We start from the raw sequence: 15,843 nt of genomic DNA on the forward strand, positions 1-15,843 counted from the left end.
CTTTGAGGAGACTGGTTGGAATTTTAAGTACTTTAAAATTCTCTAATATCCATAAGTACAGTGAACAAGCCAATCAAAATACTCTACTCACATAGTTACCAGAGGTTGTTACCATTGCATTGTCTCTGGAGGGAATGGAAAAGTATAGATTAAACTGTTCCCAATCTTACTTCATATAGTGGTCGTGGAGAAAACTAATAATGTATCTAAGCAACCATCCACAGCCATGTAGAAGGGAAGATTCCAAAATCTGTGAAACATACAATGTGTCCTATGTCTGAAACTTGGCATTCCAGTATAGACTCACAATAGAATAGAATAGAATAGAATAGAATAGAATAGAATAGAATAGAATAGAATAGAATAGAATAGAATAGAATAGAATAGAATAGAATAGAAAACTTTTCTTGTCATTCCACTATACACCAAGGTGCACATTAAAATGAAATATTGTTGCAATTGGCTCACAAAAAAATAATTACTATAATATATAATATATATTATTTACCATTCCACTTCCCTAATCATTATCCCTAATAAATATCATGATCCTACATACAACATGTACCACAGTGAAGTAAGAGGGGATTATTAAGAGTTCAGGAATCTAACAGCCCAGGGGACAAACTATTACCTAGTCTAGCTGTTCTGCATCAAATGCAGCTGAACCTTTTCCCAGAGGGCAACAAGGAGAACAAGACACAGTGAGGGGTCACTGACAATATTTCGGGCTCTGGACAGAGATCGTGTATGCGCTATATCCTGAATGGGAGGAAGTGAAATCCCAGTTATCCTCTCTGCTGCCCTCACCACCCTCTGCACAGACTTCTTATCTGAGGCATGATAAGTCTTTCAGCTGAGTCAATGTTCCAGTCGCATTCTAATATTATAATAATATATTACAATTTTGACCCTAGATTCTTTGTTTCAGTTTATCAACACTCTGAATTATTCCATGTCACTGCTTTCTCAATACTGAGCAATGCTGATTTATTGTCTTCTGACAGAACCAAATGATTATGATCTATGAATCTCAAGAAATTTCTTGCCAAATGTTTTTTGCTTGTTTGATAGAGAACAACCCTACTGAATTTGAGTGTTTGGCTACCACACAAATGAACAAAACATAGTTACCTAATTCTGTTTTGTAGAGTCATATAAATAGGTGGAATACAAATATGGATTTGACATACATCATTGGCCAAACTCAGGTATGAGGTTGTACACTTGATCTGGTTTTTGTCTCAGGAGAGATGATATGTAATATGAGGGTGGGGAGCATGAATACATGCCCCTTGTCATGATCTGATCACTCTCTGTTCCGGAGTTGACTGGTGCCACAGACTTCTGTACAGAGGAGGAAACCTATTTGTCTGGCCTGCTCTAGAAACCATTTGACTTCCAGAGGGCACTTGGGGAAATTCTCAAAGCTCTGGTGGACAGTTGTTCTGAGATTTTAGCCATCTCCAGAATGAGAGGACAGCTGTGACCTTGGGTAAGATTGAGTGATGTCTTCCTGTTCGCCCACTGAAGGGAGTTCTTACTTTACTGAGGAGCTCCAAGAACTGAAGCAACAGAGGGGATGCCTAGAGAGTCACTGGAAGAAAATGAGGAACAAATGCAATCAAACAAGGATTAGAGCTCATTGTCAAAGGTACATTGTGACAATAAAAGTATCAGAATGGCTTAGGGCCTGGTTATTTGTGGGTCTATCTTTTCCCAATTGTCTCTGTACATCCCATAAGATTTACCATGCTCTGGGCCCTCTCACTGAAGGAATGTCATCTTAGGGAATTCCAAAAATTGCCCCATTGCTGTTGCCACTCTTGCCTTCTGGAACAGCTTTTCCCCCAAGATCCATGCAGGCCCAATCCTGCTGTCCTTCAGGAAGGCCATGGGCTATGGAGAACCCACTAGTATGTTATAAGTGTTTTAAGTTTTGTATTCTCTGGATAGTTGTTTGCCATGGTGCTTTTATTGCTTCATTGTGTTTTAACCTGTCCAGTATGTTGCCTATATTTTAGTTATAAGGTGCTCAGAGCCTGGGGTCTGTTAGAGTTTGAATGGAGAAGAACAGGCTTAGGTTCAGTTCAGGACAGGGTGGCTTTGGGTGATGAAGACATCCTACTCCAGGTAAATTCTGTCTTTAGTTCTGGATAGGGTCACCTCCTCTGTGCTGCACTAGTGTATAACTTTGGGGTCCTTTTGATTCTTAGTTCCTCTTCAACGAATAAGTGGCAGCTGTGGCAAGAATGGCTTTTGCGTACCCTCTGGTGCAACTGCTATGACTCTATCTGGAATGAGGGGTCAGTTGCTCAGTCATATCTTAGTAATGTCTCATTTGGACTACTGCAATGGGCTCTACGTGGGACTGCCCTTGAAGACCACTTGAACACTTCAGTTGGTCCAGAATGTATTTACCCATGCTTTGAGAACTGTACTGATTATCAGCTGGCTTCCAGTACAATTCAAGGTTCTGGTCGAATCAAATCATCCATTCAGTCGTATCCGACCCTTGGCGATTGCATAAGCCAGCTCTCTCCATGATTTCTGATCTTGTACAGCTTCTTTCAGTTGCTTTATATTTTGGCCTGTGTCTGCTCTGATTACATCCAACCAGCACGTTCTTTGGTGTCCTCGTTGTCTTTTGCTTCTGACCATTCCAAGCACAACGTCTTTCTCCAACAATGTTGATCTCATGACATGTCCAAAGTAACTAAGTCTAAGTTTTGTTATTTTTTCCTTCTAGTGACATGACCAGTTTTATGCACTTCAACACATCTTTATTTGTTATCTTTGCAGTCCAAGGGATGTGCAAGAGCCTCCTCCAGCACCACAGTTCAAACGAATCAATTTTCCTTCTATCTAACTTTTTCATAATTCAACTTTCATAGCCATATGTAGTTATGGGGAACATGATAGTGCAGACTAGTCTACACTTAGTCATCAAGCTGACATCCTTGTTTTTCCAAATTTGATTCATACTCATCATTGCTGTGCAACCCAGCATGATTCAGTGTTTAATTTCTTAGCTGCATTTGCCATTTTGCATTCAGGTAGTTAGGGTAGTTACCTTTAAATTCCTTCATGGTGTGGGTCCTGGCTATCTTTGGAACCACAAATGTATCTTCCCTTATGATATGGTCCTGAGGAAGGGACTCTTTTCAGATCCCTTTACTCAAGGATTGCTACTATCAGGGACCTCAGAGGTAGGTCTCTTCAATTACTCCCCTCTTCTTTGAAACAACATCCTTTCCTCCCCACTGAAAACATATGGATGGACTAAACTGCTGCATTGTTAGAAAAGTAATCAAAACTGGTTTTTTCAGCAGATCTTATAGGCAGAGAGTTGTGAAATGTTCTGCCTTGTAATTTGAGAGTTTATGGAAATGTAATCTGTGGTGATAAACTGTGTTTTGTATTATGTTTTGCTTTGTATTTATGACAATAATGTATGCAAGCTGCTCAGATAGTGACTAGAACAGCATATAAACTCAGTAAATAAATACATAAAATCATATAATAAAAACAAATGTTTAATAAAGACAGGCATCTGAATACTGCAATCATGCTGTTTCCTTATCCAGATGCATGTGTGAAGCCTAGAATGAATTAGAATTATGTATTTAGAATGTACGGATTATGTAATCAGGTGCAATATTGTTCAAACCACTTTCCCAGGTAGAATATTGGAATTAAGTCTAAGTCTCTCCTTTTCCTCTGGTTCATCAAAGGGGTGGTCAGTATCTATAGGGCTAGATTCTATGTTTGGTGCTTGTGTGAAGGCCTTCTGATAATAGAGTTTTTCCACAGTATGTTGTTTGCTAATGGAACTTTTGGCTGGTCCTATTAGATTTGTGTCTTAATGTAGGATATTAGTTTGTTGTCACATCTTAATAATCTTGATTTCTCTCTCAGAGGAAAGGCTGCTGGGTCATGATTGCTTGGAGTGCTCCAGTTCTCAGTGGAGAAGTAAGGAAGTAGTAGTTAGTAAAAAGAAAAGTATTACATTTGTTATTTCCTAATTGATTTACTAGACAGAAGGATAATTATGTCTTAGGTATCCTGCAGAACTACAGTGGGGATTGCCTATCAGGTTTCTCTGAGCTCCCCAATGCCTCTGTTCAGTTGTTAAATAAGAATTATGAAACTATTGGAATGCCAGTTTGATAAATGCCATGGAGCTGGGTCAAAAGCAATGCCTACAGCTCAATTATAACAAGAAATATAAGGAGTTCAATATGAGAAGTTCAGCTCTCTCCTTTTCTTTTAAACTGAAGAAACTTATTTGTTCTTACTGTCCTTTAAAAATCAAGACTCCATTTCTTTATCCCTTACAAGTCTCCTTTTACTAAGAAGCTGGTGTGATTCATCACTTAAATGCTTTGGGGCTCCTTTGTTGTTGTTGTTCACTCGTTAAGTCATTAAGTCATGTCTGACTCTTTGAGACCTAATGGACCATAGCGCGCCAAGCCTTCCTGTCCTTCACTGTCTCCCAGAGTTTACTCAAATTCATGTTCATTGCATCGGTGATGCTATCTAACCATCTCATCCTCTGCTGTCCCCTTCTCCTTTTGCCTTCAGTTGTTCCTAGCATCAGGGTCTTTTCCAGTGAGTCCTTTCTTCGCATTAGGTGACCAAAGTATTTGAGCTTCAGCTTCAGTAACTGTCCTTCCAATGAGCAGTCAGGGTTGATTTCCTGTAGGATTGACTGATTTGACCTCCTTGCAGTCCAAGGGACTCTTAAGATTATTCTATAGGGTTAAAAACTAGATCAGGTGAATGACTGGTTTTGCTAATTTAAAATCTTAATTTGGCGAGAGGGGGGAAATACTGAGCTAGATGTTCTATAACAGCAGAAAAGCTGAACAGTGATTTTGGATGTTTCTTCATTCATGTTTGTAGACCATACATTGTCCCATTTATCTCTTTACTGAATCATAGAGACTTATACATAGGAAAGTTCCATCTAGGAAAGGGAGCTTGATCATTAATTAGTCTTGCCTAATAACAATTAACTGAGTTTATCTAATCTGGATGCTAAATTAATATGACTTGCATATTGTCATATTGCATGAATCAAATTCCTACAAACTATATTGGCAGACAAATCCAAAACACATTGTGTTTCATTGTGATGAATTCTTCCAAAAATGATAGGTGAAGTTACAACACCCAGTATTTCCCCATCTAAGCAAGCAACTACTAATCTATAATGATTAATTATTTGGCAGGGATGCCCTTGCCACCAGGAGCCTTTTTGGTAGTCCAGCAATATGTAAATACTGTAAATAAATACATAAATAAAATCCACAACAAGAGAGTGATGGGGAAACTTGAAACACACTATTGTTTCAACAGAGAGAGCCCTGTACAGCTTACAGACTATTTAACTGTGGGGCTTTATTATACATTTGTTGTCATAGACCATGTGGCAGAAAGGTACACCTAAGAAGATCACACTTATATCAGTTTAGAATTTAAAGTGTTACATTTTAAATCTCAGAGCTTTTCCTGAATATATCTTATGGCTGTTTTGTAATGCCATAATCATAATCAATGCTTATGTTTGATTATTGCCAGGCTACCACAGTTCTGAATAACCTGATGCTTTTTAATGCATCCAGATCAGCAGTTTCCTGCAGAATTATAATTTCCATTTATAACAGGAAGGTGGAGAACCTATTAATCTGAGATTTCCTCATCCCTGTTAAGGACTCTAATCAGGAAAGTATTTTCTGTGACATGTTTTTCATTTTACAAGCATACTGCTGACTGTTGATTTACTTGAGAAACCAAGCAAAGCAGCATCTGGTATAACTTTACTCTGTATGAGTTATTGTAGTTTGGTCTAAACTAGAGGGTGGATTCTTCAGCAAAGGATCGTTACCTTGTCGTGGTGCTGGAGCTTGAGCACCTCAATGATGCCATGAGCTAAACCGTGAAGGGCCACCCAAGACGGGAAGGTCATGACAGAGAGGTCAGACTAAATGCGATCCCTGGGGAAGGTAATGGCAACCCACCTCAGTATTCTTGCCGTGAAAACTAAATGGATCAGTACAACCAGAGATATGTCGGTATACCATCGGAAGATGAGACCCCCAGGTCGGAAGATGGTCAAAATGCTACTGGGGAGGAACAGAGGATGAGCTCAACTAGCCCCAGACGTGATGACGCAGCTAGCTCAAAGCCGAAAGGACGGCTAGCGGCCGACGGTGCTGGTGGTGAACGGCGAATCCGATGTTCTAAGGATCAACACACCATCGGAACCTGGAATGTAAGATCTATGAGCCAAGGCAAATTGGATGTGGTTATTGGTGAGATGTCAAGATTAAAGATAGACATTCTGGGCGTCAGTGAACTGAAATGGACTGGAATGGGCCACTTCACATCAAATGACCACCAGATCTACTACTGCGGACAAGAGGACCACAGAAGAAATGGAGTAGCCTTCATAATTAATAGTAAAGTGGCTAAAGCAGTGCTTGGATACAACCCAAAAAATGACAGAATGATCTCAATTCGAATTCAGGGCAAGCCATCTAACATCACAGTGATCCAGATATACGCCCCAACCACAAATGCTGAAGAAGCTGAAGTAGAGCAGTTCTATGAGGATCTGCAGCACCTACTGGACAACACGCCTAAAAGAGATGTTATTTTCATCACAGGAGACTGGAATGCTAAGGTGGGCAGTCAAATGACACCTCGAATTACAGGTAAGTATGGCCTGGGAGAACAAAACGAAGCAGGACACAGGCTGATAGAATTTTGCCAAGACAATTCACTCTGCATAACAAACACTCTCTTCCAACAACCTAAGAGACGGCTTTATACATGGACTTCACCAGATGGACAACACCGAAATCAGATTGATTACATCCTTTGCAGCCAAAGGTGGCGGACATCTGTACAGTCGGTAAAAACAAGGCCTGGAGCTGACTGTAGTTCAGATCACGAACTTCTTCTTGCACAATTTAGGATCAGATTAAAGAGATTAGGGAAGACCCACAGATCAGCTAGATATGAGCTCACTAATATTCCTAAGGAATATGCAGTGGAGGTGAAGAATAGATTTAAGGGACTGGACTTAGTAGATAGGGTCCCGGAAGAACTCTGGACAGAAGTTGGCAGCATTGTTCAGGAGGCGGCAACAAAATACATCCCAAAGAAAGAGAAAACCAAGAAGGCAAAATGGCTGTCTGCTGAGACACTAGAAGTAGCCCAAGAAAGAAGGAAAGCAAAAGGCAACAGTGATAGGGGGAGATATGCCCAATTAAATGCAAAATTCCAGAGGTTAGCCAGAAGAGATAAGGAATTATTTTTAAACAAGCAATGCGTGGAAGTGGAAGAAGAGAATAGAATAGGAAGGACAAGAGACCTCTTCCAGAAAATTAGAAACATTGGAGGTAAATTCCAGGCAAAAATGGGTATGATCAAAAACAAAGATCGCAAGGACCTAAGAGAAGAAGAAGAGATCAAGAAAAGGTGGCAAGAGTATACAGAAAACCTGTATAGGAAGGATAACAATATCGGGGATAGCTTTGACGGTGTGGTCAGTGAGCTAGAGCCAGACATCCTGAAGAGTGAGGTTGAGTGGGCCTTAAGAAGCATTGCTAATAACAAGGCAGCAGGAGATGACAGCATCCCAGCTGAACTGTTCAAAATCTTACAAGATGATGCTGTCAAGGTAATGCATGCTATATGCCAGCAAATTTGGAAAACACAAGAATGGCCATCAGACTGGAAAAAATCAACTTATATCCCCATACCAAAAAAGGGAAACACTAAAGAATGTTCAAACTATCGAACAGTGGCACTCATTTCACATGCCAGTAAGGTAATGCTCAAGATCCTGCAAGGTAGACTTCAGCAGTTCATGGAGCGAGAATTGCCAGATGTACAAGCTGGGTTTAGAAAAGGCAGAGGAACTAGAGACCAAATTGCCAATATCCGCTGGATAATGGAAAAAGCCAGGGAGTTTCAGAAAAACATCTATTTCTGTTTTATTGACTATTCTAAAGCCTTTGACTGTGTGGACCATAACAAATTGTGGCAAGTTCTTAGTGGTATGGGGATACCAAGTCATCTTGTATGCCTCCTGAAGAATGTGTATAATGACCAAGTAGCAACAGTAAGAACAGACCACGGAACAACGGACTGGTTTAAGATTGGGAAAGGAGTACGGCAGGGCTGTATACCCTCACCCTACCTATTCAACTTGTATGCAGAACACATCATGCGACAAGCTGGTCTTGAGGAATCCAAGGCTGGAGTTAAAATCTCTGGAAGAAACATTAACAATCTCAGATATGCAGATGATACCACTTTGATGGCTGAAAGTGAAGAGGAACTGAGGAGCCTTATGATGAAGGTGAAAGAAGAAAGTGCAAAAGCTGGTTTGCAGCTAAACCTCAAAAAAACCAAGATTATGGCAACCAGCTTGATTGATAACTGGCAAATAGAGGGAGAAAATGTAGAAGCAGTGAAAGACTTTGTATTCCTAGGTGCAAAGATTACTGCAGATGCTGACTGCAGTCAGGAAATCAGAAGATGCTTAATCCTTGGAAGAAGAGCAATGACAAATCTCGATAAAATAGTTAAGAGCAGAGACATCACACTGACAACAAAGGCCCGCATAGTTAAAGCAATGGTGTTCCCTGTAGTAACATATGGCTGCGAGAGCTGGACCATAAGGAAGGCTGAGCGAAGGAAGATCGATGCTTTTGAACTGTGGTGTTGGAGGAAAATTCTGAGAGTGCCTTGGACTGCAAGAAGATCCAACCAGTCCATCCTCCAGGAAATAAAGCCAGACTGCTCACTTGAGGGAATGATATTAAGGGCAAAACTGAAATACTTTGGCCACATAATGAGAAGACAGGACACCCTGGAGAAGATGCTGATGCTAGGGAGAGTGGAGGGCAAAAGGAAGAGGAGCCGACCAAGGGCAAGATGGATGGATGATATTCTAGAGGTGACGGACTCGTCCCTGGGGGAACTGGGGGTGTTGACGACCGACAGGAAGCTCTGGCGTGGGCTGGTCCATGAAGTCACGAAGAGTCGGAAGTGACTAAACGAATAAACAACAAAGAGGGTGGATTGAGACTCAGGGATCTGCAACAAATTTTAGAAGGAAAGGTATCCATCATTAACCAGCTTTCTCTGGACTATGAATAATCATTCTGGTAATACCTATCCTGACTGCTGTAAGTTTCTATGTTGGGCAGGGGGACATGCCTATTCAGAATTCCTCCAGACAAAATAGATAATGGATAAGCTGCTTGCATTTTTGACTATCGTTTTTGGTTATTAGTTCATACTGGTAACAAGATTGCATCTCCCCTGCTTCTGAGGGCATCCAGATCAGATTGCATAACCTATAGAATTCTGTCATCCAACACTTTATTAATGCCATGTTGTGCATTCTCTGCAACTATCACCCAAACAGAGTTCTCACTTTGCTTAATAATAGGAGTGGTCCAGACTTCCTGTTACCTTCCCTTCCCTACTCTGTATACTTTGAAGAACCTTAAGATACCACTTTTGTGTATTATGGTAAGACATTGGAAGATTTTTGACAGCAGGTAAATCCAGTGGTTAAAGTGATAAGTCTTTTAGATCTGTGCAAACTCAGTTCAAGTCCAGGCAAAATCCATTGTGTGGGTTTGGCAAATTATTTTTATTCACCTTTTGGCTACTTTGAGGTCAGCATCTTTGATGAGGACAACAGGATCTTTATCTTGCTCAGAGTAGGAAGTGAAAGATTGGAGGGTATTTCTTTAAAATAGACATTAGAATGGGTATACAAGAAATGTAAAAAGACAGAAGATAGAAAAGCTAATCAGAAATTAATGGGTGGGCCATACCAGTAGCACAAAATGATACTGTGTAATAAAGAAACTGTCAGAGACTTAAGTATAAATAAATATTATTTATTTATTTAATACAGTTTGGATGCTGCCCAAGTCCAAATGACTTCAGGTAGCTTATGCCTAAAAAGGCAGGAACAATAAAAAATAAACAGATTACATACTCCAGAAGGCAAACTCTCTATAACAAACAGAACATTCTATTGGGGCTTAACCATCACCCTGCCCCAAGCCCTGGGAGAACAGCCAAATTTTCAGTGACTTTCTGAACATCATCAAGGCAGAAGCTGTATAAATCTCTTGGGAGGTGCTGTTCTAGAGGGCATGTGCCAGGACAGAGAAGATGTGCTTCCTAGATCCTGATATATGACACTGATTAATTGAAGGGACCCAAAGAGCATCCACCTGCCCAGGACCACAATTAGGGTGGGGGGGACAAGTGGGTCATGTGCCCCAGGTGCCACTCTGGGGGGGCACCAAAATGAGTGCTGGGGGGCACCAAAATGAGCACAGGGGGTGCCAAAATGGGCATGGAATCCATGGTTGCCCTGGGTAAGACAGACACTAGTTGTGGGCCTGACGCTGCCCAATCTCACTACAGAAGCAGAAACAACTGGAGATAGATTGTCCCTCAAATGACAAAGCCTTATATTTGTTTCTCTCCAAAGAGTATATGATGCTATGCACCTGATTTTTTTTTTCTTCACGTAGTTAAGAATTATAGATGGTTCAGTAAGAGCATGACAAGTGATGTGTAACCACTTCTATGGTATAGGGAAAGTGTAGCAACTGTTTTGGAAATCAATAAGCTCATGTAACATATTTAGTTATAACTGTCCATCTGCCCTGGAATATTCACCACACACTAGCCAACTGCACATTTGAAAGGGAAAAGGATGAATGTTGGATCTGTCTAGGTTCTGGAAAAAAGGAGTTTAGGTCCCCAAATGAATGTTTCTTTTGCTTTTGGTTACATGTTGGCATAGAACTAGGTGCATTAGTGTTCCTACAATCTATACGGAACTATGCACAAACAGCAGGAGTGTCACAGATGTGAATTTCATTTCCATAGAATTCTTTTCTGTCTCTGTTTGAATCTGGACTTTTACTATTCTGCCTTTCCCTCCTGATTAAATTAATTCTGTCTAAAATACTGCCGCTGAATTTTTTTCTTTAAGTGATCCAGCTGAGCAATTGTATTATGAAGTTGCAATTTTCTGGGCACGCTTACTTGCGCTAAGTGAATGCCTGTTTGTCAATTATCATTTGTTTAGTTATCTGTTACTGCATCTCAAATTTGGTGTCACGGAGGAAGAAGAAATCTGGTGTAGCCTAGAAATCTTGAACAGATGGAAGGTTTCTCTAGAATCTTTTCATCCTTATTACATTGACATTATTTTGACTGACATGTGCTATAAATTGACATACATTTTTCCAAGCTGGAAGAAAATGTGTTTATAATAATAGAGGGATCAGACAATCACCTCAGTGCAGTCTGTGTTAGAGCCAAAGGGAAGGTATAATAGAATTGTTTTTCTCCTGTCTTTTATTTCTAATCTTTCTCCTAAGGCTCAGCAAAATACATTTACTGCAGTGCTGCTAACTATTCAACTCAGACTAATGGAAAGTTATATTACCTGAGCTTCCAGTTGAATTGAAGCCTCTTCAATCTTATCCAGTGCCCATTAGACTCACAGGGCCATTTCTCTGTGCCAGAGGCAAAGGGTACCTAACCAGGCCATCTTACTTCTGCTGGAAAGGGAACTTCACAATTTGATGAAACAACAGCAAAGAGCTAAAATCTGTTAATCAAAGGGGATTAACAAATAAGTGCTAAAACAGTTTCCTCAGAGAAAATGCAACATAAAGAACTGAAATAAGTAATGAGCATTTAGTACATTTGCATAATTTTTCTAAACTCAAAAGATTTTTATCCAGGAAAGATAAAATGCACAGTCATGTCAAATTTAGGGTCTTTTGTTAAAGAACAATTTCTGGGTTTATGGAAAAAGGTGAGTTGTTCAACTACTAAACCAGTTGACAGACTTGACAAGCACATTGTCATAATCATGAAACTTTTTCTTCAGCTACCTGATTGGCTGCATTATATTGTCATGATAGTGTGACATTATTTCACATATAATCTCTCACTGACTGGCATGAAAAACCTCATTTGCATTTTAGCAACCTGGGGTAGTTACTAGATAGGTTTGTGGTGGTCCTCCAGTCAAGGGAACTAAAACAACTTTCTACTGTACTGCTTTGTAGTTTTAATAATACGAGTGCAATAAAAGGGGAACATTCAGTGGACAATTCTCTTGGTTTAAAAGTATCATTGCCATATTGAGCATATTAATCTGTAATATAGCCCTAGTATTTATCATTCTAGGGTTATAGGAAACTTATGAATGTGTGAACATCTTTTTTTTAATAAGATTTTGCATTACCTGTCTTAGATATCTGTTCTTTTCTTGCCACAGTACAAGAGGCATAGTTAGACATGAAGCACTTAAGCAGAGTCAATAAGCAACAGTATGATCTAAGTCCAGTCCAAGGCAAAAAGCTCTAATATCTGTTGCAAGGTTCAGAGGAGTAAGTAGGAAGTATAGTCAACATTTTGCTAGAGGCCCAACTTATTCAGATAATCATACAAGGGTGGTTTTAACATTGTTCCAGCATTTGAATAAGTGCAGACAAATACTTGTATTCCAGAAGCTTTTGGTCTCCATCCAAGCATAGCTTTACTGCTTACATTGGAGTATAGTTTTTGAAAGCAGCAGCCTACTCAAAAGGAACAGCTAATCTCCAAATAGACACTACTTTCAAGAAGCTTTCCATCAATTGATATTTCATTCTCTGTGCTCAACACTGAGGTGGTGGTGCTCTCATCACCTGGGTCGTAGATTAGGGCTACTATATTTAGCCTAATATATATATATATATATATATATAATCACTAGATGGTAGAAAATAGAGTTCTATGTACCTTTTTGCTACCAATTAGTTGTTGTCTGGATTTTTCTAGCCCAAATATGATAATCCTGTCCTAGCCCTGAAGACTGAGGAGAAAGATGAAGGATCATGGCAGTGGAATTCTGTAAACATGGCTTTGGCTTCTGGAATTGGTATCACCAAACTTTTTATTCTCATCTAGTTTCAGTTTCTTCAGAGGATTTATTTGAAGGTCTCTGATTCTATCTAAATTCTCGTCTTCATAGTACAGAGACACTGACATGATGACAATTGTGTATGATTGTCTAATAATAATGACAAATGTTATTAAGGCTCCATATTTTAGTGAGGTTATTTCCATGTGTGTTTATTGTACATATAAAGCATCTATGTAATCTTCAGATTTCTACAATCATCCCTTTGGTCTTTCTTTTTTTTTTAAAAAAAATATGTTTTTAAATTCTTTTTTTAAATTCTTTTTAAATTCTTTTTTTTTCACTTATTGTGTGTAGGAACAGAAAAAATGTGTACAAGAACAAAAAGGACAAATTTCTGTAATTCAATAATTAATAATTAAACAACAAGTAAGCTAATTTTTAAATTTTTGGTACAGTATACTTAGTAGGGTTGTATATTCCCTGAAAATTCAAATTTCCATGCAAGGGAATAAAAAGTGTGAGGGATTGGAACAATGACAGTTATCTATGTTAACAGTAAAAGAAATGGAAATAAAAATGAATTACATAAAGAAAAAAAAATGGAGTTCACAAATAAACCAGGGAAATGGCTGGCATATAAATTACAAAAAAAGAAAAAGAAAAAAAGAAAGAAAATTGTACTGAAATTACAAAAGGGAGATACTGTATTAATGGACAACTCAGCCATACAAAAAGCATTTCATCACTATTATTCCAACTTGTATAAAGGAAGTGACATCTTTCTAGAGAAAATAGATGAATATCTAAAGAAACAAATTTATTGAGGATTACAGAGGAACAGAGACCGAGTATGAATGGACCTATAACAATAAGGGAAGTTTCTGAAGCTATAAAAAGATTAAACCAGGAAAGGTTCCTAGACCAGGTGGATTATCAGGTTCTTATTATAAATGTTTTGAGGATGAACTTTTACAACCTTTACAAAACACCAGGAACCCTATCTTATAGGGAGGAAAGAGGCCAGAGAATTGGAAAGAGGCCAGTATAGCACTAATACCTAAAGAGGGACAAGATTTGACTTGAACAAGAAACTATAAGATACATAAGAGAGGATTCTTACACTGATAACATGGCTAGTAACAGTTATGTAAACAAAAGTCAAGGACAGAAAATCAGGATCTAAGAGTTTTGAACTAACTATACAGAGGTTCCACATTTGAAAGTAAAGCTATTACTGGAACATTATCCCTGAAAAATTATTCCTAATATTCCTAAAATTAATTTCAGCACGGACAGAATTGTTCCTTGGTGTTCTTGTCCACTCCTAACTGTTACTAGGGAGACTGAAAAAGTGACAACTACAGCCGTAAACGATTAGCTTCATTTACTGCCTGCTTGTTTGCAAATAAGGATTCAGTGTATTTATTGAGGCTGCATGCCCGGAATGGCTTCCTTATTTTGGAGAGAATGTTCTATCTTCTGAAGATATCTGGATATGACAGTTGGAGAAGAATAAGGAAGCTGTACAAAGTAAATTTCATGTGGGCAGTAGAACACACGAGCCTTGATATTTTTCCCCCAGGAAGATAGAGCAATTTTCAGTGAACCCTAGAGATTTATAAATATAATTTAAAAAATATAAAATAGATTCTGCTGCCTGGCCTACAATGGGAACAAATAGCCACAAATACCCAATTTTCTTTCTTTTTCTTTTAAATTCCATATCTTTTCTCAGACATTTATTTTCTCTACTATTTCAGCAAGAGAAATATATTAATTTATGAAGTATGAAAAATGGGATAGTTTTGCATTAATGAGGAAGGGAATAGTGCTTTGCAGGCAGCAGAATAATCAATAATAACAAGTCAGCATATTCTGATTTTTTTTTAAAGGAGGAAGAAAATAATAGAATGGCTAGAGATTTATTCCAGAGGGAAAGGGGTGCTTCTGCTATTTGATATGGTTACCAGAATTGCCCTGGAGGCTACAATTAATATAAAAAGAAGCAAATCTGTCTTTTTCATCTCTCAAACCCTAACTATGTGTAAATATAAGAACATCTGAAGAATGTGTTTTGTCCTCTTCTTTACTAGACAGGAAATGTTTGTATAAGAAATTTATTAATTTTCAAAGTATAATTAAAATATAAAACACAGAGTATAGGAAAGCTAGAGCATAGGACTAAAGAAAAAAGAAAAGAACTATAAAAGTGCAAGCAGATAGAAAAGAGAAACAGAAAGTGACTTCTGACTTTCTCCAATACAGATATGAATAAGTTTACAAATATAATCTCTTACCATTGTGCATATAAAAGTCTTGCTGCTATAATCATATATACTGTAAAAGCAAAGTCCCATATTGTTTCTCAAGTTCGTTCTCCATCAAACCAAAGAACAGTTCTGTTTTTTTGTAAGTCCACTTTAAGAATCGTTTGAATAATAGCACATGTTTGATCCCAACTAGACAGGAAATGTTGAGTGTTACATTCTTTGGAATTTATTCAGGGTGGAAAGAACCTATTAATGGTGAATTGCTTCCATCTTTGTTCTACTTGAATTTTGTCCCCTTGGGCATGAAATAGTTGAACTTATTTTTTAAAAAACCTTACTTAAATGGATATATCATTTTGTACTTCTGCTTATTACAAATGATGGAAGCTACTTATGAAGCCCATTGTATGCTTTGTACCTGAGCAACTGTTATATCTTCTGCACATTTGTTTCCTAGAAGTACTGCACTGGGAAGATCTGGGTTTTCACTGACTTATTTGACTTCTTTAAGGCATTCAGAAGCAATAAAAAAAAATGAAGCTCTTAGTATTAAAAGTAATCTCTGGATATGAATGCCATTTTGCCTGCATATAA

At 38.5% G+C, this 15,843-nt stretch overlaps 1 protein-coding gene across 1 annotated transcript in view; it reads left to right on the forward strand.

The window, feature by feature from the left end:
• The window catches only part of SORCS3 (sortilin related VPS10 domain containing receptor 3), a 516,059-nt gene that overhangs the window by 243,571 nt on the left and 256,645 nt on the right, over positions 1 to 15,843 (forward strand). The gene's annotated exons all lie outside the window — the stretch shown is intronic.

Source organism: Candoia aspera, chromosome 6, assembly GCF_035149785.1.
Source record: "Candoia aspera isolate rCanAsp1 chromosome 6, rCanAsp1.hap2, whole genome shotgun sequence".
Classification (NCBI taxonomy): Eukaryota; Metazoa; Chordata; class Lepidosauria; order Squamata; family Boidae; genus Candoia; species Candoia aspera.